This window comes from Sceloporus occidentalis, unplaced genomic scaffold, assembly GCF_023333645.1.
Source record: "Sceloporus occidentalis isolate IW3139 unplaced genomic scaffold, rSceOcc1.0.p SCAF_3, whole genome shotgun sequence".
Classification (NCBI taxonomy): Eukaryota; Metazoa; Chordata; class Lepidosauria; order Squamata; family Phrynosomatidae; genus Sceloporus; species Sceloporus occidentalis.
The window spans coordinates 22,066,411-22,090,098 of record NW_028316983.1 but is presented as its reverse complement, the minus strand read 5'-3'; the positions used below and the strand labels follow the sequence as shown (position 1 = coordinate 22,090,098).

The 23,688-nt window shown below is 39.2% G+C and overlaps 1 long non-coding RNA gene across 1 annotated transcript; it reads left to right on the top strand.

Moving 5' to 3' along the window:
- The first annotated feature begins 1,030 nt into the window (after positions 1-1,030).
- LOC149315640 (uncharacterized) lies at positions 1,031-22,984 on the top strand. The gene is made up of 3 exons (XR_016280677.1): positions 1,031-1,096; positions 2,514-2,544; positions 22,922-22,984. It is a non-coding gene; the product is annotated as an uncharacterized LOC149315640 (long non-coding RNA).
- Positions 22,985-23,688: the final 704 nt, after the last annotated feature.

Here is a 23,688-nt window from a genome sequence, read left to right as displayed (position 1 = left end):
AATACAGACATAATGTATTCAATGCGCATATTTGCTCAAAAAAAATTGTTTGAATTTGAAAAGGGGGGGGGGGGTTTGCCTGACATGAGTTCGTGACCTGAATTTTTTCCTCCTGCAAGGGAAGGAATGCCCAGAGACAGAGGGCTTTGGGCAGGGGATGCAGGGAAAAGAGGCTCCTAAAGAATGCCTTCCCTTGCTCTCTTCTTCCCAGGGCTCTTTCCTCCTCCCCCTCCCCTCCGATGAGGGGAGGAAATGCCTTGCCCTTTGCCCACCCTCTGACCTAAATCCCTCCCTCAATTTGCCTCGATCGTGATCGAGGCCAAGTTCTCATTCCCAGGACCCAGGGTTTTCCAAAAGAAACGGTATTTGTGCCGATTTCAAAAACACCGCGCTAGGGGCCATTTAACACGGAACGGGTGTGCAAGCCCCGGATTCGCTTGTGTGAGATTCGGGGTGAGTAGGAACTTCACGTGACTGAATCGGTTTCAGAACCGATTTTTTTTGTAATGTGAATGGCCCTTGGTTTCTGCATTTTATTTCTCTCAAAATTATTCATGATTTATTTCCTTTGTATTTTGGTGTGACTTATTATTTTCTTTGCATTTGGGGGGAAATCTTTAAAAAGGTTTTTTAAAATTATTTTTAAGGAGGAGAAATGAAGTATATTTATCTTTGTTAGAATCCTAATCATTCAGCACCTGTAATTTCAAGAAGACCATTGTGCTGAGATCTTTTGTTTTGTTATGTTTCCCCAGAGAACATTTTTAACTGACTGTTTTCTTTCTCCTATATTCTGGATTCCACATCAGCCCGTTCTTTTTGTCACAGACTGCCTAACACACTCCCAGACAGGTTCAACAGCTTTCCCAGTTGTAGCTTCCAACCTTTGCTCTGATTCCAGGCCTTGCCTTCTCTGACACTGATATTTCTGTTCTCTTCCAATACGTTATTTTGTTATGGTGAGATGTTGAGTCATAACTTTGTACGATTTGAGAAGAACTTGGGCAGGAATAGAGCCAGAAAAAAAGGCGGGGGAGGAGGAGAAAGAATAAAACCCGATCCTGAATTGTGAATTGGCTTCCTCTGTTTTGAAAAGGTAAACGACACTTTGTTCAGCTGTCCTTTGCTAAACATAGGGGGGTGTAGTGGGTATATGTTGCTGTTTCAATGAAATACTTTAACCCAGGAAGAGAAAACCTTGGATTTTTGAGAAGTTGTTCGGTTCCACAAGCAATCAGCGTTCCTAGAGGTGTAAAGTTTTTAGAAATACACTGTGTTGGGACATGGGGCAGGGGCTTCTCAGCTGTGGCACTCCAATTGTGGTGTGGCTCAGCTGGCACCAACACTCATTTAATTTAGGCACCACATTAAAACTTCGTTGTTTATCAAGGCCTTTGGGCCTCATTACTTAATCCTAAATACTGTTGTTGTTGTTGTTGTTGTTGTTGTTGTTGTGTGCCTTCATGTTGTTTCCAATGTATGGAAACAACTCACCTTTGGAGGGTGTTAAGGCAACCTAAGTTGGCACATCTGCGGATAGGCTCGCAGAGGGCCAATTGTAGTTTTAAAAACAACATCTAAATCTTTTTAAAGCTGTATTTAATACATAACTCATGTATTTAACTCATAATGTTGTTTAATACAATATAATCATAGGGACAGAGATACAATTAATAAAAGAAAATTGTTTAACTCTCAATTAAGGGGAGTTAAGATTGAATAGTAAGCAAAGATATGTAATAAAACAATTTCTAAAAGCTGCCCATGCAGTGATTGCTTTTGGATGGAAAAAGAAATTGAACTGGAATAAGTCTGATTTGTTTAAATACATAAAAAAATACATATTATTTGATTTCCTTAGGGAAAAAAGACTTAAATATATTGGGGAAAGCAATAAAGAATCATGGAAAGACAAATGGGAAATTTTGATTAAGAAAGTGGAAGGTAAAATGGGGTATGAAGAAGTAAAAAATATAATTAATGATATTATGCACATCTCCGATAATGATTGTTAACTTGATTGGAACGTATTTCCCTCAAATGCTGTTTTTCGGAGGGGGGAGAGGGGAGAAAAGGATATTATGAAATATGGATTGTACAATTGGCATTATGTACTGTGTAATAAAAATTTAATTTAAACATATTGTTTAATATGCTTTTATTTAACATTTTATTGTTTTAAACTGTTTAACTTGTTTTAATGCTATTTGTAAGCCATCCAAGATTTTGTGATATAGGGTGGGGTATTATTATTATTATTATTATTATTATTATTATTATTGCCATGGGAAAAGCTTTTTTCCTTCTGGGGGTGTTGGGGTAAGAAAAACTCCTCAAATTTAATGCAATACTAGCATCCTGTCTATACTGAAGATTATTTTTTTTAGAACAGGAGCACTGAAATGCATTATATATAATTTGGCCAAGTATATCATGTATATTGAGAAATATATTATTTAGAAAATAATTACAAATTGAATGTACTTGTTAAAATGTTATTTTTATTAAAATAGGACTACAGCATCTTCAGCCTGGAATTACAAGGTACTTCTTTCTTTTTGCAAGTTTATGAGGAGCCAACAAAACAAAAACAAAACTCCAAACAGAATATTAATAAAGCATAGAAAGTTATGTGGTACCTTCTAGTCTTCCATAGTGTCAGACAAACATAAATAATTAATTCCCATACAAAGAACTAAGAAGAGGAAACCGATACCAGGGATTGTAGTGATGTGAGATGCTACACACACACACACACACACACACACACACACACACACTTACTTATAAGTCTACTTGCCAGATAGTTTTAGTACTAATGTAATGGAACTGAATATAAATATTTTATTCATAATTCTAATACATACTATCACAAATACACTTTGCAATCTTTCCAGGGGGGGAAGGGGGGGGAGATTTCCCCATATTTTGTTCTGTTTCTGAGGGAGAATGTATATCTCTAGACCTAGCCAGTGCATTCAGTGGTCTGCAATAATGGGAATTATAGTGCAACTGCCTCCCAAAGACCTCCCAACCTCCCAAAGGTTCTCCAACACATTACTCTCTACATGTTTTACAGTCATGAGGAAAAGGGTCCAACCAAAGCCTAGTTTTAAGAAACAAGCTTGACATGACAAGATAATTGTGTGTGTGTGTAATTTTTATATAAATAATAATAACAATAATAATTATTATTTCCTTCTTGCCTCTCAAGGTTCAAGGCGAGGTGCAGCATGTTAAAGTACAAACACAATTAAAAGCACATAAAACTAACAGGTAAAATACAATACTATAAAACCATTAGAACAAGTCTTGCAGTGGTGAGGACAGCTATGATGTTCCACTTCAGTGCTACACTGCAGAAATAATGCAGTTTGTCACTACTTTAACTGTCATAGCTCCATAGTATGGAATTTTGGGATATTTAGTTTGTTATGGCACCAGATATCTTTGAAAGAGAAGACTAAATATCTCACAAAACTACAAGTCCCAGAATTCCATCCCATTCAGCCATAGCAATTAAAATGGTGTCAAATTGGATTAATTGTGCAGTGTAGGTGCAGCCCTACTTGTGCCCTATGACTTTCTGAACAATATCTGAATGAGGATATTAGATATTACTATATAACGGCATCAAATATTAGTCTACTGGCCTGAGTCCATTTGGTTAGCTCAGTTAGAGTGTACCCTCTAAATGTCCTCATTTGGCAGGAACAGTCCAACTTAATCCTTTCATTCTGCCTTTCCACCTGCTTTTAAAATGTCCCAGTTCTCTCTCCTCCTTCCACTTCCCCTCCTAGTCCCCAGTTCACATCTGTTGTTGCAAACTGTGTTCAAAGTATAAAAGTAGTTTGTACTTAATTCAGTTGGAGAGGAAAGAGGAGGATCTGGGATCTTACCCTTCCCAGTAGAGTCAGGCAAAGGCAAATTGCTGCAGCATCTCCCAGTTTGTCTATTCTTCATCATTAGTAACTTTTGCCATATTGGCCACACTCTGATGTTGCTTAGCCATATGTATATCAGTTTGCGTCTGTGAAACACTGAAGGATATGTTAAAGCAGACCCATTGAATCAATGTGATTTACAAAAGTGTTCAGCAATTGAAGCAGTGAGTTGATTTTAGCTGAGACTATCAGCAGGGCTCAGACCACTATCACCATCAGGGCCACTTGGTCACCATTTATAATGGCCTATCTGCCAAGTGCCAAGAGATGCCAGGCAAGTGTTAGATGATGGCAAACAAATGCTAGCACAAATTAGAAATCCCAAAGAAAATTTGTGTTCATATGCTAGTCGCTCCAACTTCATGCTTCAGATTATATTGTCTTTACCATGGACTTGCTGAGTTGAAACAAAGGAAAAGAAATACAATCCAGCAGCTGTTAAATATCAAAATCTATATGTTCTAGAGGTCAAACAATAATCTGCAAAAGTCAGTCTTTACAGCACATCCTTATTTGACTGATTATTCATTGACTCAACAGATTATTTATTGATTTTTTAAAAAAAACTCCTCTGATGTTAGCAAGTTCTAAAGAATAATTATGGCCATAATCATTGGCCAAGTTGTTATGAGGATTGTAAGGCTTTTTTAGCTAATGCATGGCATATGTCCGCAGCATTCAGCTAATTCACGTATCTGTCTGCACTATTAATAGAGAAGGTTACATGCCGATTATCCAGGGTTCAGTCGACTCTCTTAGGATACAATAGCTGTATTGTTCATACACTTGGTGAACAGCATTCCACACAGACATTATAAGCAGCTGTTCTACATAAGATCACTGGAGTTTTAATGCTTAGCCATTGCTTTTCTATAACCAACCTGAGCTGTGGTTTTCATTGGAACATTTCACCAATGCTGCCTTTGCCATCTGTATCTCTTATATATCTCAAGCCAGTAATAATTACTGACAAATAGTCTCACTTAATTCAGTAAGATTTCATCCCATGTGAACATTCAGATTGTAGCTAAAAAAAATCATGTTGTCGTTTTTCACATGTTTGGGGATATTGGTCTAAACATGACCGGAGACATCTTGGCCATTACAATATACAAAATTGAACATAATATTGAACCTAATATTTTTATTAGCTTCAGAAATGGGGACACAGCCCATTCTTCACTCCATATATTTCAAAATCATTTTTGAAGTTTAACAGAACAAATCAGGAAATGTTTATAGTGAAAGACACACACTGCATCCTTCTTCTCTTGTTTTCAGGGTTTTTTTTAAAAGCTTAATTATAATGAATTGGATCCAGATGTAGTAACTATTAGAATACAGCTTTTGGAATCAATGGGACTTAATGTAGTCAAAATTTAATTCATTCATATATATATATATATATATATATAAAATCAAGAATTTTTTAAACTGTGTTAAAGAACTCACGATGATCTTTTATCACATTTCATGTCAATAAACAAATTATGGGTAAGATTGTGGATTGTGACACCTGGGAGGCAGAGAGTCATCTGTTCCCATGGAGATACTGTTTCTCCAAGTCAATCAGTGATAACATAAAAATTCGACATTGCACTTCTCTTTGCAAACCAAACATTATTCTTCTCCCTATATTTCTGGCAAAAAATAAATAAATTCAAAACTAAAACAGATTCCAAAACTACTCTATAACAAAACATATAGATTTGGTTCAGCATTACAACACCTGACCAAAGTTTCTGTCTTTTGCAAATATCCTGTGTCTTTGCTTTCAGGAAAACAGAATGATTATATTATGCAGAGAGATCTTGTAGCACCTTTGAGACTAACTAAAAGACAGAAGTTGGCAGCATGAGCTTTTCAGGGAGGGAAAATTTTCATCTAAGCTTAAACAGGCAGTGGACAAACCACTTTTGAAGAAACCCTCCCTTGATCCCCTGATAAGAAACAATTACAGGCTGGTCTCTGTATTACCATTCTTGGGCAAAGTGATCGCGAGGGCTGTTGCCCTCCAACTCCAAGCTGATGAAGCTGATTAGGCTGGACCCATTTCAAACTGGCTTCAGAGCGGGATACGGAGTAGAGACTGCCATGGTTGCCTTGGTCAGTGATCTCTGTCTGGGCATGGACAGGGGAAGTGTGATCTTGTTGCTGCTCTTGGACATCTCAGTGGCTTTTGATACCATAGATCAGGGGTCAGCAACGTACGGCCCGTGGGCCGGATCTGGCCCACGGAGACCATGGGACCGGCCCCAGCCCTGCCACCGATTGCTGCCCCCCAGGGGCCATCGGCGATCGTGCCGATTGGCGCGATCGCCGGCGGCCTCCTCCTCCTCCCCACCCTGTGCAGAGGCCTGGGCCTTCCCACAGGGCAGGGAGAGGCTCTGAGGGCGTGGGCGAATGCGCCGATTGGCACAATCGCCGCCGGCCTCCTCCTCCTCCCCGCCCTGTGCGGAAGCCTCGGCCTTTCCACAGAGCGGGGAGAGGCTCTGGGGCCGCCAGCGAACGCCACCCTCCCAGGCCTCCCCCGCCTCCTCTGCCTCCTCCACCCCGACCCCAGGCCGGCGTGGGGCATGGAAGAGGGGGGAGGAGGGGGGAGGAGGAAGAGGAGGAGGAGGTGGTGAGTGGCCAGAGGCCTCTGGCTACAAGGTTGGTTTTTTTTAATTTTGGTGCTTTTAATGCTAACAAGTCTCCCTTGTTTTGACAATGATAGTGTGGTGATGATTATGATGATGATGATGATATGAGTCAGCTTCAGAGGCATGCAGGCACTGTTTCAGAAGCCGAGAGAGTGTCACCTTCCAAAGTGTGTTTTGGGTGCTTTTAATGCTAACAAGTCTCCCTTATTTTGACAATGATAGTATGATGATGATGATGATGATGATGATGATGATGATGATATGAGTCAGCTTCAGAGGCATACAGGCACTGTTTCAGAAGCCGACAGAGTGTGACTTTCCAAAGTGCCTTTTCTGTGTGTTTTTGGTTCTGAGGCATGGCCAGTGTAAATTGCTGTGATTTTTACAAACTCATGCGCAGTGAAGAAAAACCAAAGTCCCTTGACCAAGTACACACTTCTGAGAAGTATAGTTGGTGCAAGAAACCTGAAACAGCAAATCCACTCCTTGTGAAACCACCTGGACATGTTCAATATATGCATAGCCATGTTAAACTATGTTCAGTGTGAAACCCAAAGAGTTTGGTTCTGCAATAAGCCTCTGATTAAATATGCAAGAGATTGCCATGTTAAGTAAAGCCATGTGAAATGCCCAAATGTGCTTAGTGTGTGTGTGTATGGGGGGGGGGGGGGGTGTTTGGCCAGAAAGGGAAGTCCATTTCTGCCATCTGTGCCCTCATGCCTTCAAGATACAAGGGCTGGGAGGTGTGGTTGTTATAGTGTGCCTTCAAGTTGTTTTCCTGACTTATTATGAAACGATCCTTTGCAAAGTTTTTTCAGAGGTGGTGGTGGTTTGCCATTGCCTTCCCTTGAGGCTGAGAGAGTGTGACTTGCCCCCCCTGGGCAAAGTTTGGGTTTATTGCTGTGTGTGGCTTCCAAGTTGTTATGGCTTCTGTGGGGTTTTTCTGGGCAGTTTTCTTCAGAGGGGGTGGGGATGCCATTGCCATCCTCTGAGGCTGAGAGAGTGTGACATGCCCAAGGCAAAAAAAAAAAAAGGAAAGAAGGAAAGTAGTAGTAGTTAATGTTTCAAATTCTTTCCTTCCTAATAAAGTCTTGTGTGCAGAAGAGGTGGGAGGGGGTTTGCTTTTGCAGAACTGCAAGGCTTCAGAAAAGAGAAAAGAAAAAAAGAGAGAGGTTGCATAACGACTGGTTTGGTTTTTACTTCAAAATATGACGTGTGCAGTGTATGCAGGAATTGTTTTTTATATTTTATTTATTTATTTAATTTTCTTTAAAATTATTTAATTATTTATTTTTTGGCTTCGCCCCCCCCAGTTGTCTGAGGGACAGCAACCCGGCCCTTGGCTCAAATAGGTTGCCTATCCCTGCCATAGGCCATGGTATCCTTCTGGAACGCCTGAGGGAGCTAGGTATCGGAGGCACTGCATTGCAGTGGTTTCGGTCCTACCTTTCGGGTACATTTCAGATGGTGATGCTGGGGGACAGCTGCTCTTGTAAAAGTGAGCAGACAACTGGCGTCCCTCAGGGCGCCATCCTGTCCCCCATGCTGTTTAACATTTACACAAAGTCGCTGGGAGAGATCATCCGGAGACACACTCCTAGCTTGTGTGTTTCCCCTTATTAATTACTTTTGGCACCATGATCATATTCTGATGTTTCTTGCCACATGTATCCTGGGTTTCAGCTGTGAAATGTTGGAGGGTATGCTGAACTCAAATAGCATTAACTTGCATTCATAATTATCCCCACACTTCCCTTTCTCTCTTTTGCCTGTAATGACCTCTGTTTGGTAAATAATGCTCTCATCTTCACTTTTGCTATTGGGGTGATTTTATTCTCATGAGTATATGAACTGATAATCAAAAGATCAGAAGTGACGATAAATCATGTGACCCTCCAGTCATTGATGGGCTGCAGCTTCCAGCAGTCCTGGCCAGTTAGCTAATGATTAAGAATGCTGGGAACTGAAGTTCAACCACATCTGGATGATTATATGCCATTCACCCCTGGGCTAGATGGTTCGAATCATTATAAAGACATGTTTGTGTGTCATCCGACGATAGAGGCCATAAGCCATTTAGGGCTTTAAATGTTACCACCAGCATCTCAAAAGTGGACTGGAAATCCCAACTTTTTTTTTTTTTTGGCAAAACACACAAACAAGGGAAAGGGATGGGATCCAATCATCTCAGAGTCACTGCTTCACTACATGCCATCAAGGACTATGTAATATTTGTTGTACAGTATTTCTTTGGCTGAATTGTTTTAAAAGCAGATTTCCATTCCCAGCTAGAGATTACACAATTGCTTTGCATTCTATACTGTAGTATAAATGGAAAACATAATGTGAGATGATTACCCAAGAACAAGTCTGTGGAGCAAGTCAGGTCTACATATCTGTACAATGCAGAGCACACATTAAGCATTTATCAGCACCAGTAGAATTCCAAATATGTTGTTGCTGGATCTAATGTTGTTTAACTGGCACAAGAAATCAATCTCCTTCAGCCCCCGTGCCTCTGAAAACGTCAGAGACCTTCCTCAATATGATGGACTTTCTTTCAGTCTAGAGTGGCAGAGGAGAAATTACCAAAACAAAACAACTTAAAGACTTACCTTGTATCTGAGCCTGGAAACTTACTTTTTAAAAGAAGTTCATTCCTATTGCTTGTTAGTAGCATTTGAGAATGGCATGTTTCCCTTGATAGCATTGAAAAGGGAACTCACCCATTGTGTTACTTGTTGCTTTTCTATTATCAAAGTACCTTGGGGTGTAACAATTTCTTTACAGGTTTTAATCTGATTCTGTAGTTAAATTGTTTAATATTTTAACTGTCAAATGCTTTTGTATGTTTCCAACATATACCTCATTATTTTATATTTAAATTGTTCTAATGTATTTTAATTGATCCTGGGTGCAATATCAATATTTTAAATACATAACATATTACTTTCTGTTCCCTTTCTGTGTATTGATAAGAGAATGGCCTAAAACAGAAAAAAAAAGTATGTTAAATGCCTCAAACAGTAATTGTTTGGAACTAACTAGAAGTGGTTATTTGTTGAACTTCACTCTTGCTTGTTATATTACCTTTGAAATATACCTTTGTTGCATGCTCCTTATCTCTAAGATAAGTAGTCAGGTGCATCCAGACTGATTAAAATCCAGGATTTTGTTCCAGTGCTTTCCAATTCTGAGATTCCTACATGTTTTGTTTATCCCAGAATATTCTTCTGCCAAGCTCCTGATACAATCAGAGATTTTTTTTATACCAGCTCCCCATGTTAGTTTATTTTTACCCAAGAACAAAATCTGGCTCTTTTCAATCAGTCTAGGTGTGTTCACAGTTAACTAAGGTTATCTGTAACTTGTTGGACCCAAGCTCTGCCTTATAGACAATTTATTATTAACCTATAACCATCCGATATAAGCTAGGTATCTCCTAGTGGAATACTGTTAACTGTTTGCAGCCCACAGAAAATCAACATATAACCCCTCAATTCTCTTTTAAAGTGATGGTTGAGGCTGCATGTGTTGAAACATCAGGGATGCTTTTATGGTGGATTGTTACAGTAACAGGGGTTGGTTTAGATGGCCTTTGGGTCTCTTCTGTGAGTTTATGAGTCTGAGTATTGTATTGCTTATATCACTGTGATAGACACAAGATGTCTGTCAGGATGGAGCTGGATGGATGCCTAGGATGGACTAGGTACAAAATAAATGTGAAACATGTAATGTAGAGGTAATGCTATAGAATTACATAGCAAAATATAGTTACATAGAATAATTTTGTGGGCTATAAATATGCTAAAGTAAGTAATGTGGAAAGACATATGCAGCACTATAACATGAATGATTGTAAGGACAAGTATACAAAATCTTTGATACAGTGATAACACAAATATTAATGACCTCAATGAAACAATGAAAGGAACAACTAAAATATGTAAACTATCTCCAATATATCTATTGTAGATAACACGTTACAATGGATAATATGAAACTATAGTAGAATAGTGGCATGTTTGTACCCAGGGGTTAACGCAGCCATTTGGTTCTGCTGTTAACAGGAGGTGAGTGCTGCTGTATTTCTTTCCTTGGGTAGAGCTGAGAGCAGTAACTCTAAAGCTGCATTTGCACTACAGAAATGATCCAGTTTAACATTGCTTTGACTGTCATGACCCAAAGCTATGGAATCCTGGGATTTGTAGTTTGTTGTGTGACAAGAGCTCTGTGACAGAGAAGACTGAATAAGCTCACAAAACTAAAATCCCCAGAATTCCATAGCACTGAGCCATGGAAGTTAAAGCAGCATCAAACTGGATTATTTCTGCAGCACAAATGTAGTCTAAGGGGTTATTCAGACAGTGAAAATAATCCTGGTAGAATGTGGGTTGAATCTTTGTGGTTCACATGCATTTTGAGTGTGTCTAAGTAAGGTTTTTTTTTGGGAGGGGGCCGCAAAACCCCCCACTAAGGCCGATCTCAGCCCCCCCCAGGTTTTCCTAAAGGATTTACATTGTTGGCTATGTGAATAACTTATGCAAATAGATTTGGGATAAACCAGGATAAAACTCTATATGCTTTGAATGTATTTTGAATACATCCGCATCATCAGCTCCATCTTTATTCGAGTGCTGACATGTGTGAGCAACCAAACTCGCAGAGATGTGCATAAATGCAGTCCCAATTTTTTTTAAAAAGTGTGAACAACAAAACCCAAATGAGTGAGGTTATTCAGATGGTCACATTAATAAAAAAAACCCATTGTCTGAATAATCCCGATGTGAGCTGCAAAACCTTTCCTTGGTTTTCCAAAGTTGCTACACTTGAGCCTTATTTAATCTGAATCATACAGAGATTCCTGGAGTGTCATACAGGTATATTATCCACTGAAAATGCAGCCATCCACCACAATATCAGAAGTGGCTTCAATGTTTTGAACAGAAGATTGGGCAGGAAGCTAAAAAAAACACGAACACGCTGACAGTTTGGACTTCATGATTAAGGAACTAGCTCCATTCCTAATGAACCTACTGTAGTATAACCAGCAGCAGAGCAGAGCAGGAAAGTAAATAAAGCTCAAACTCTCCAAGCTTGAAGCTGAAACCGGCCTGGCCTGTTTTACAGCTTCTCACTAAATTGCATTTACATCCCTCCATGGGGGAGGTTTCATTTCTCTGAACTGTTGGGATAGAACAAAGAAATCTGATCTCCTTGAATCTTCCTGGAGCCAACTCTGCAGAAAGAATAACCTTTGGAAGGACCAAGGAGGGACTGCACTGAAGAGGCGGGCAGTATAGAAAGCAGGACACATTAGACTGGGCAATAACAAGAACTGGACATTAATGTATTGCATGTTGTTGAGCAAGAACCTATTTGATCGGTCCTGGTGGCATGAGCATTTCAGCTCAAATGATGACATTTGCAGGAAAAAATAACAACCTTCCAGCCTCTCACTTATTAAATCTCTCTCATCCGTTGAAGAGACAAGGTTGCAATTAAGAGTGTTTAAAACAAATGTGTCAATTCTCAGATTCAGAAGTTTCAAAAAGTTACTTTTGGGGGATTTAGAGTACCATGATTACATGAGCTGCTTTTTGCTGATGATGCTCCCCTCGTTGCCCATATGGAAGCAGCTCTGCAGCGCCTAACATCTTGTTTTGCAACAGCTGCAGAGCTCTTTGGACTGGAAGTCAGTCTGAAGAAAATGCACCTCAGGAGCAACACTACATCACTGTAGGCACATCTGTGCTTAAGTCCGTCCAGCAGTTCACCTACCTGGGAAGCATCATCTCCTCAGACGCCAAGATTGATAAAGAGATCAATCACAGACTGGCAAAGGCATATAATGCATTTGGAAGGCTTCACAAAAGAGTCTGGAGTAACAAACACTTGAGGCGAAGCACAAAAATCAGTGTGTATAGAGCCATTGTACTGTCTAGTCTCCTCTATGGGTCTGAAACATGGGTCACCTATCGCCAGCACGTACGACTCCTTGAACGCTTTCATCAGTGCTGTTTACGCACAATTCTAAATATACACTGGACTGACTATGTGAGAAATGTTGCTGTCCTTGAGCAAGCAGGAATCACCAGCATTGAGGCCATGCTATTGAGGACGCAGCTGCGCTGGGCAGGACACGTTTCTAGGATGAAGGACCATCGCCTCCCAAAAATAGTATTCTACAGTGAACTCACCATGGGTCAGCATAAGAGAGGCGCCCCAAAGAAGAGATACAAGGACTCCCTGAAACATCTCAGGCTTGGCCAAATTGATCACCAACAATGGTCCACCCTGGCCTCACATCAGGAAGCATGGAGATGCACTAACCATGATGCTGCAGCCTTTTTCAAAAGCTCAAGGCAAATGAGTCTAAAAAAGAAACGACAACGCAGAAAGAACCACAACCCGGAAACATCACCCAAGGAGACTTTCCGTTGTGCTTTCTGCAACCGGACCTGTTTGTCATGGACTGGCCTTTTTAGTCACCAACGTGCTTGTACAAAGCGCAGGATGAGTCCTTCCTGAATCTTCATTCGTGAAGCAAAGCCAGAGAGAGAGACTACCCAGAAGATTCTGGGAATTGTCTGAATCCCCCCTTCCTTCAGATCCAATCCAGAGTCACATAAATTTATGGCTCACTAACAATTCAGAATGGCAAATTGAAAGGCACAGAATGCCATGTCATGATGGAGAAATGCTCAGTTATTTTTTCCAGTCATTCATGTTGTTTCATAATATCCCCGAAATATGACAGCTTCCATTATAAACTGAGAAATTAATTTGGTAGCATAAGCACAAAAAATGATCTCATTTAATTCAGTTGCTGTGTGCCTTCAAGCCATTTCTGATTTAGGGCAACCCTAAGGCAAACATATCATGGTGTTTTCTTGGCAGAATTTGTTTAGAGGGGATTTGCCTTTGCCTTTCTCTGAGGTTGAGAGAGTGTGACTTGGCCAAGGTAACCCAGTGGGTTTCTGTGGCTGAGTGGAAATTAAAATCCTGGTCTCCCGACCCCTAGTCGAACACTCAAACCACTACACATGCTGGCTCTCAGTAAGATTCAGGAAGTTATTGTTAATTAACTCATGGATTGAATTATTTATGTTGGGCCAAACCGTGAGATTTGCAGAGAATGGCATGGGGGTTGTCATTGTTAAACTTAGGAGAACAAATTTTATGATTAGCATTTTCAAAAGGTCTCTTATAGTCCTTTTAAAGATGCCTTCCTCCAACGTGGAATTTTTCTCAACACAGATTACAGAGTTCATAATGTGAGTGTTTATTTGGAATGGTGGGAGTCACAGCTGAGAACTGTCAGTTTGAGAAAGGCTGCCCCACAGCATGGGATCTCATCTTACATCTGCATCAATTCACTTCGTCACTCAACTGCATCTTTCTTTTCATTCCACCTCCCACTGCAAATGCAGTAATAGATGAATAGCTACAAAGATGGGGACTTTGAGAGCCTCTGAGCATATACAGAACATTTTCTGCATCCTTTTTGCACGCATCCCAAGGAACAAGTGTGATCTGCAAATGTCAGTGGTAGGCAGAGCCTACGTTTTGTATAAAGGAGTCAGGGAGCTCAAATCCAATCTAGGGCAAATTATCAGGTATCTAACAAGCCCACAATTCTCTGCAACCATCATACTTTAATTGTAGAATCAATAAAAGAAGAAGTGGATGGGGAAAGAGTAAAAACAAAATACAAAAGATGAGGAAATAGAGAACGGGAGGACTCAGAAGGCAGGGAAAGAAAAACTTTTTACTTAATTATCCAAGCGCTTAGCACTGTGTGAGCAAAATGCAAGTTTAAAAGGAATTAATTGCAGCTCACCCTGGATAATGTTATACAGTACAGGATTGTATGGTATAAATGCTTATGTGGCAGTAAGCCCTATTTTCTCAGCTGGATTTCTGACAAAACAGAGGACTGCACTGTTAGTGACCAACCACGTAATATTTCTCATAAGATATGTTATTGGATGTTTACTGGTCTATGTTTACATGCTATAAAAATTCTTTAAAATATCCCTGAGAAAATCCCATCAAAACTAGTTGGAATCTTAATTTTATAGATAGGAAACAAAGGGACTTGACAGACAGCCCCTTTTAGCGCTGGATTGAGGCTGCGGCAACTACATGCTGTGACCCTGATGTCGCTTTTCTGCATGGCTTTTCCACACTTATTTGGTGCTGCATCATGTAGATGCAGCGCCAGAGGAGCACCATGACGCCATGCAGCATGTGGTGTCACATTGGCCTGGGGGTGGAATTGGGACATGCATCATATGGATGCCATACCCCAACTCCACCCCCAGGCCAGCCTTAATGGCCAGTCTGTACAGCCCCTAAGGTACCACATCTCACATGAAACAAACAGGGCTGCAAAAGCAGGTACAGGAATACTTTTCTGTACCTGCTTTTTTGAAAAATAAAAGAGATACACAAAACTAAAAAAACTGTGTCTCTCCATCTCTAAATCTGGAAATGATGATAAATCTAATAGACAGTTCCCAGTTTTTGGCATATGTTGTTACATTTGTAGGAAGCTCACATCTCTCTTTGGATCTATCTCAACCGCAAATCATCCAAAAAAAGGTGCAGTAACTTCCCACTATACAAAGTGAGCATTTAACAGATAAAACATGAGAGTGTGGTTAAGATGGCAAAAGTTATTAATGAGGAAGAACACAAAAGTGGTTACAATTGAATTAACTGAGTGCAAACTAGCTTTGCACTTTGAACTCAGTTTGGAGGAAATGAAGTAAGATGGGAACGAAGAGAGAAAGGGGAAAGAGGAGAAAGAAATGGACATTTTAAAAGCAGTTAAAAATTGGGACAACTCAGGATTAATTTATGATCATCCATGAACTGGATCATCCTGTCGGGACAGGTAGAGAGTATGAAATACTGGATTTTAAAATTGCAGTTGAGGGAGGGAAGAGTATAGTGACAAATCTGTAGATTTCTGACAAAACTCTTCTTCCCAATTTGTATCCAGTCTTTTGTGAAACTTGGATTGTCACTATAATATCAACTTCTGTATTTCATTTATCAGGTCTGCCATTATTTAAACTGACTGGTCTCGAACCTCCTCCAAAAAACAAATGAAGCTGCATGGGTATTCTGGGTTTTCAGGTTTCTAAAGAGCTCTTTTGTGCCTTCTCTTTGCATCACCCAAGTATGGCATTTGTTACAGCCATGCATGAGCATTGTTGTACATCCCTATGCAAATTTAGCTTAAAAATAGCTTCCAGAAGGAACTCATGGGTATCTTAAGCATGATTGATTTCTCATTGGCTTTAACACTTCCAAATCATCACACCTGCAAATAGATATAAATGCATACTTATGAATAGTGAGGTCATATTTTAAAATGTATCTCATTTCTTCCCCCTTCAATAATTATCTCACAAATCTGTGAGAGAGTTAAAATTATTCCCTCTAGTGGTTTGTTGGGCATATATAACAGCATCCCATGTGAAAAAAGATCCCACTCCCTGCTTTTTCAGCACCAGGGTACAGCAAAGGAAGTCCCTCATTAGCTCTTTGATCATATTTATAGAGAAACAAGATATGAAATGCTGTTTCCTTTGGGTTGAGAGGTGATCGTTTCCTCCCACAATTCAAGAAACTGATACATCTGCTGGAGAACAAAAGAAAATGTTTTTACTCACTCTGCTGCTGATGTTTGTTCTCAGCAACATATCAGATCAGAGACAATATGACAAATAAATATGTACTCTTGTTGTTGTTGTTGTTTCACATCTGTTTAAATTGGTGGCTGAAAAAACTTTTGCTCCAAGAAAAAACATTTCATATTGCGATGGATTTTATTTTCTATGGTATTTATTTCAACCTCTAGGCTCACAAAATAATATATGGACTTTATCACACCAGGCTGGTAAATCATGAATGCAGTAGGATGACATTGTCTTTGGTTACTTGTGTCTGGATATTGCATTGTATTTTGATCATTATTAGCCCACCTCTTTTAATTGGCAGGAATAACTCATTAACTGCTGCATGACAGTGGTGTCATTAGGGTTGGTATCACCCTGCATTGTAAGTCATGGTGTCACATCCCCCCCCCCCCCCCCATATTTACCTTTTCCATACCATACAGAACCTTTAGTAATATTTTTGTACTAATGTTATTCATAAATCATAATTCCCATGTATCACTGAATGTGGGCTGTCCACATTCATTGGGGTTAGTGCCAACTGTAGTTGTGACATAAGCAACTAGCTAAGTTAAATTACAATATCATATGTGTAACATAAATATATTTACATGCATATAATTTCATGTGGTTAAAGTAAAAATTTGGTTAAAATGTGATATTTTTAAAGAAAATGTAAACATATTTTTTTAAAAAAAATTAAATTAAAATTAAAAAACTTAAATTTTAATTAACCCCCTCCACTGAGGCCTCTCCTTTCACTGATCCTTGCCCTATTCACACCATCTCTACTGCTGAACTCCAGCATTTTAAAAGGATGCAGGTGAATGCCACAGCCTGTTTTTGTCAAAATGCAGGTGTCTGGGGAGCAGTGGTGTCACACACACACACACACACCACTTAGGATGTCAGCTGGTATGGTCCGTACTTCCCACCGCATCAAGTGACACTCCTGGATGGGCTATAATTTCAGGTCCAATTGTCCCTTCTGCTGCAGTTGCAATATTGCAACATCAGTAGGTATAGTTTTCTTCTCCCCTCTGGCTTCACTGATCTCAGGTGCATTTCTTTGTGCCTGGATGTAAGTGGTTTAAAAAAGGGTTACAATGCGCCTGCGACATACACAGGTGCCCTTTACGCAGTTTTCAGCATACGCTGAAAGCCTCACTGGGAGAAGGGGTGGCACGTCCCATAGGGAATAATGGGGTGTGTGCCCGTGGCACGCATGCGCTGCTGTAGTGCCACACCGCCGCATGCACAAGCCCCATTCATTTAAATGGGGCTCGAGCATTGGCAGAATTTGCTTTATGTGGGGGAGTCCGGAACGGATTCCCCGCATAAAGAAAGGGCAGACTGGCAGGTTTAGGTGGTTGTGTGATCCTGGCCTGAAAGGCCTTTCTTGCAGATGATGTCAACACAGGCATGACCTAATTGTGGACGTTTGTCCTCTAAAGTTGCTCCCACAGACCTCAATGAGACTGAGTCCTGTCAGATGTTCACAGGACTGCAGTCACAGAGGTCCAGGCAGGCTTGTTGAGAGCATTAAGTAGGTTACACAGGAGAGCTTTGGGGAAGTGACCTTTGGGGTGACTACAACAGGCTGGGGAGCTGAAGTCCTCTGAAGTATTGCATTTCCCAAGCTTTGCTTCTGAGGACCTAACTTCCTTGAACACAGTGGGATTTACTTCTGAGGAAACCTGCAGGTTAGGCTGGAGCCCATGGCTACACAATTGCCTGCTAAGGTGGCCAGTGGGCCTTTCCTTCTCTCCAGCCACTGCTCCAACCACCAATGTCTCTCCAGCTCCTGCCAGCCCTTTCCCCTATGCTTCCCTCCCTCCCTTTCAAGTGCAAGAATATTGATTTATCAAATCAATTCCTATTGCCTCACAGAGGTATTGTGTTTCAGCAGTGGCTCTGTTTCCCAAATAAGAATAAATAATAACAAATGTAACACCATCCCAATAAAAAAATAACTGGGTGGTGTGAAAGGGCCCCTGGAAAGGCTCTTAAAATTCTCTGAACTAGAGAACAAGAGCTCTCTAGCAGAGAATTCCAATTAGCTCACCTAACTACAGATCCCAATATTAAACTACATTTTATTGTTTTATTCCCTTTCTAAAATTTGGGAATTTTAGTTAGGGATTAATTTAAGAACTAACTTACTCACTGTTGTGCTGTATAAATCTACTTTCTGCTTTTTTTTTTTTAAAAAAAGAAATCATTGTATTCCTGGTCATGGAAAGAAAATAATCATTTTCATATTGAAATGGTATCTTCCTTGGGTCATACTCCTCTGCTGAAGCTAGTGCCTTATAGAATTTATAATGCTGGGTCACAGAAATGTGAGAACAGACTATATTAACATATCAATGGCACTGGGTCTCCAGGAGTCAAGAAGTGAAGCCAATATTTGCATCTCCATTTGTTAACAATAGAAGACAGGCAGCTACTCCATCACAAAAAATTGTGCATAATCTGAAAGCTGTTATTTTTTAAGAAGGAAAGTTGAGACAGATAGATCTTGAAAGAAAAAGACCTTAACACAATAACCCCCAAATGGGTAAAGAAGCTGGTCTAGCTGTTCCTGTGGCTTTGTAAGAGATACTGCCAATTGAATATGGTGCCTGGTTTGCTGTTGTTGTGTAGATCATCTTCATTAGGGAGAAACAAGGATTACCCTTACTATAGCCCTTGATGAATACAGAGTCCTTTTCTAAAAGAGGAAGGCAGGTTAATCACTATCAGATTACATGCCTGCATTGATCTTTGTAAAATTGACATCCACAGTTGTTGTTTTTAACAATGTACCATGTCTGTGTTTGTCTGTATACAGGATACATAAATACACATAGATATAAAATAGTTTTAGAATGAAAAATAGAAATTTGTTGTTGTTTTCCTTTGACATTTTGAAGTGAAAATATAAAGCATACTGTGTTTGCAAAGGCTGGGCATTTTTTTTTCCTGGCAAATAAACATTGTATTAGTACTTAATAAAAAAGTATGTGAATAAATTTAGAATCTGTAAACAAAAACTTTACCAAGAATCTCTGTGTGCTGAAAAAGTAAGTTTCACAAAAGTATCCTAGTATTTAGAGTTTGATATTGTTCTGATTTGAGTAGACTTTAGCCGTTATGAGGATCATAGCTGACAAAAGGTTGCTTTTCTGGAGTATAAATCCCAGAATGGCTCATGGCCATCAGTGTGTCCACCAGCCATATTATTAGCAGGGTTCTGGGAGCTGAACTCCCCAAAAGTAACTTTATCAAGCTCTGGTTACACTGTCCTGGATTTTATTGTACCATATCTTGTTGGGGGATATTTTGCTTTTGAAATTTGGCTTCTGTTTTAAGTAAAAGGGTTAGAATACTTCAGATTATGCTGTTCTTACTGAGGTGGTTTAGTAATGCTCTCATGGGGTTCAAAAGTACAGTGTTGTTACTTAACTCACACACACTCTCAAAAACATCCAGTCTTTAATCTTTGACCTAATTGTGTGAGGCCGGTTTGAATTTTTTGGGTTATCTTGAGTGGTAGGGAGTTTTTAAAATTATTTAAGCCATACAGTCATTTATTCTTTCCACAGTAAACAAGTCAGAGACGCAACAGCTTAAAGGCAAGACTCAGGTTAGGTTAACCACATCTTGCTTTTAATCCTTGGCTTCAACTCAAAGGAGGGCAAAGGCAGTGCAGCACTGTTCTTGCTGCTGGAAAGCAAAGGCCTACGCACTGAGTCTAACATGCCCCATAGGATGGGGATGCAACCTATTCCTCATGCCCATTCTGTAGTTGTTGGAACAGGGCATACTATACAGCGGTAGCTATTATTTGGAACAATCTTCTATCAGAACATGGACATGTTCCAACCGTCTGTAGTTTTCAGCATGGGCTAAAATATCAGGGTCAGCATACTTTCCCCATTTGGATCTAACACAACTCTCGTGGATTTTAAAAGAGAAGGTCATTTTGTTTTGTGCATAATTGGGTCCTCTGCAATAATAGGTAAAACTATTTAGCTATTATTGATTGTACACTGCTTTGAAATTCTTGGATATAAGTAGTATATAACCATTGGCAAATAAATAAATAAATAATAACTTGGGATATAGTGGCATTTATTTTTTATTACATTTTAAAATATAAAAACAAGTAAAAACATACAGACAAAAAAACCCCACTCACTTACACACATACCTCACAAATCATAAACTTACATTAACCTACAAATTAACTCTAAACTAAACTAAACTGCAATATTAACTATCTAGTCAGTTTTAAACATGGCTTTTAATTGATATATTTTAAAGAATGTATTATATGAGTGTATTTTAATGATTTTAAAGGACTGTATTTTAACTGTTGGTTTTATGTGTTTTCTTTTTGTGTTTTGTATTTTAACATGTTGTACCAGGGCCTGAGCCTTGAGGAGAGGTGAAAAAGAAATAAAAATTATTTTTATTATTGATGTTGTTGTTACATTACTCTCCAATCCCCCATCTTCCTCTCCTATAAAAATATAATAAAACGGTTAACACAAAAGCAGTTAATACAACTAATATAAACTATAATTGACTTCCCACTTCCCAAGCCTAAAAAATATTAACACTCATGATATATGGTTTCTCAGTGATGCTCACTTAATTTCTCTTTTACTTCTGACCAATTAAATGAAATTGCTTCAAGGTTCAGAATCCATAACCATGAACTTATCTTTCTTGTTTATAAAGAAAAAATAATAATTCTCAGTCTTTTTTTTAAAAAAAAATATGGGCTGCTTATAATTTTTTTTTTTTTTTTTTGCAATACAATATAGGAGAAATAATTGATTTCTATTTGATCCATTACACCATTCCTTGAAAGAGTAATTTACCTCTGTGGCTTTTGCATGTTTTTAACATTATTGTTATTGGGAGCTTATCGCACAGCCTCCGGGGACATGATGAAGGCAGAACAAAAGGGGGTGGGATGGGAACAGAATGGGGCAAAGGATGCATTTTATTGCATGCTAGTATGCCTCTAATGCTGCTGGAAATTCCCATTCCATTCCCGATCCATCCCACAGGAAGAGACTTTCAGAAGTGATTCTGAACAGTTCCTGAAAATCGCCTCCTGTGGAAGGGATCGGGAATGGAATGGGAACTTCTGGCGGCATCAGCGGCGCTCCAGCGTGTGGTAAAATGCATCCTTTGCCCCATTCTGTTCCCCCTTTTGTTCTGTCCCCATCACTTCCCCGGGGGCTGCACGATAAGCTCCTTGGTTAAACAACTGTTCATAAGACTTCCACAAACATAGTCAGAGAAGGAAGGATGGTGCATATACAGTCATCCCTCTTTATCCACCAATTCAACTATTCACAGTTTGAAAATATTCCAAAAATATATACATTCCAAAAAGCAAATCTGAATTTTGCTATTTTATATAAGAGACACCATTTTACAATGGCATTGTATTTAATGGGATTTCAGCATCCACAGATTTTGGTATCCATGGGGGGTCCTGGAACCATACCCCAGCAGATACCAAGGGCCATATTATTATTATTATTATTATTATTATTATTATTATTTGTATCCCACTTTTCCTAGGACTGGAACTCAGAGCGGCTTCACAGCATTAAAAACAGTACAATTAAAAACATTTTTAAAAAACGTACATTAAAAAGGAATTAAATTATTACAGTTTTAAAACAGGCCCTAGTGTATTAACAAACTTTGTAAATATATATGGATATTTTTCTTTGACAGATATACATTTAAACCATATGCATAAGAGTCATTTTGACTGTCAGTAAGTTAGAAAGTATCATTTTTGTTGTAGTGATCATGTTGCACTTTTAGTGCTAAAATGTTGATTGTATTTATATTGTTAAAATTTTATAGTTGGTCATAATCACACGATTGTATTCATTAGCAGGGTTATGATATTTTGCCATAAAAGCAATTAATATTCTAATATAATATTACCTGATTGCTATTCACATTACAGTGATTAGGTTCAGAGTATTCCTGTATATGTTTCTGTCAAACTCCAAAATGTTAACAGTCCATTCCTCTTCTCTAGGAAGGCAATCCATTTTCCAGTTCTGACTATATAACAATCTTGCTGCTATTATAATATAGTGCATCATTTTAGAATTTATTCCTTTAATTTTCTCCTTTGATATACCCAACAAAAACAGCTCAAGTCTTAACTCAATTCTACATTTAAAAACAGATTGCATTAATTTTTGTATTCATCTCCAGGAACACTACAAGTCCAAAAAAGTATGTTCCTGTACACCACATTTCGAACATTTGTTGTTAAGACAACAACATCTTAGCCAATCTGCCTGGTGTTGAGTACCCTTGGTGCATCATCTTGTGAAAGTCTTCTACTATAAGATGATAACTCTTTCAGGCCCAACATCCACATTCTTTCCCAATGCTCCATCTCAATATTATATCCCAAATTCTGGACCATTTAGCCATATTACCTGTTCATTTTCCAGTTCTATTTTCAGTAACACCTTATATGTTTTCCCAATCAGCACACAAGTTCAGTTGGACATAATGGCATTTTCATTGTTAGTGAAATTTTTGGTAGACAAGATTCTTATATGGCTTCTCATTTTTTACCTTCTTGCATTTGCTGTTTTTTCAACAGGGTCAGTATTACCATTAAGCAGAGTGAGATATTGTCTCAAGTGGCATTTGTTGGAGAAGAGCTCTGGCAGCCTTCTGGCTGTTCCTTTTTGGAATTCCCACTTATTCCCTTCTGTTGGAGAAGCTGCATCATCTGTTCTTGACCTCCTTTCTCAAAACCACCCTGTTGCCTCAGATGTGATGAAGACACTGTCCCATCGCCAGTGTTGTGGAAGTTAGATTTAACTGCCCATGCCAACTGCCTACTATTGATGTAATAAGGAGTGGCACCATCTTGTCTTTCACCCGAGGTAGCAAAATGCATTGGGAGCCAATCGTGGACCAAGGACAATGTAAGCACACAGAAGCCAGCATCTCTATAGAATATGAAGAATAATGGATAAAATATAAACTATTATAATGTGTGTCACTTTAGTTCATACAGGTTGAATATCCCTTATCAGTAATTCCAAAAATTTAAATATGAAATACTCCAAAATTGTCTACATGGGTGGCTGAGATAGTGACACCTTTGTTTTCCAATGGATAGTAGGAGCTCTGGTGGCGCAGTGCTTAAAATGCCAGTACTGCAGCCACAAGACTGAGTTCGATCCCATGGCTCCAATGTTGACTCATCCTTCCATCCTTTTGTAGGTAATTAAAATGAATACCCGCTTGTTGGGGACAATAGGCTAACACAGTGTAAACTGCTTAGAGAGTGATGAGTTCACTGCTAGAGAGAGTGAGTGAGTTCATTGAAATGTAAATGCTATTGCTAGTGTACACAAA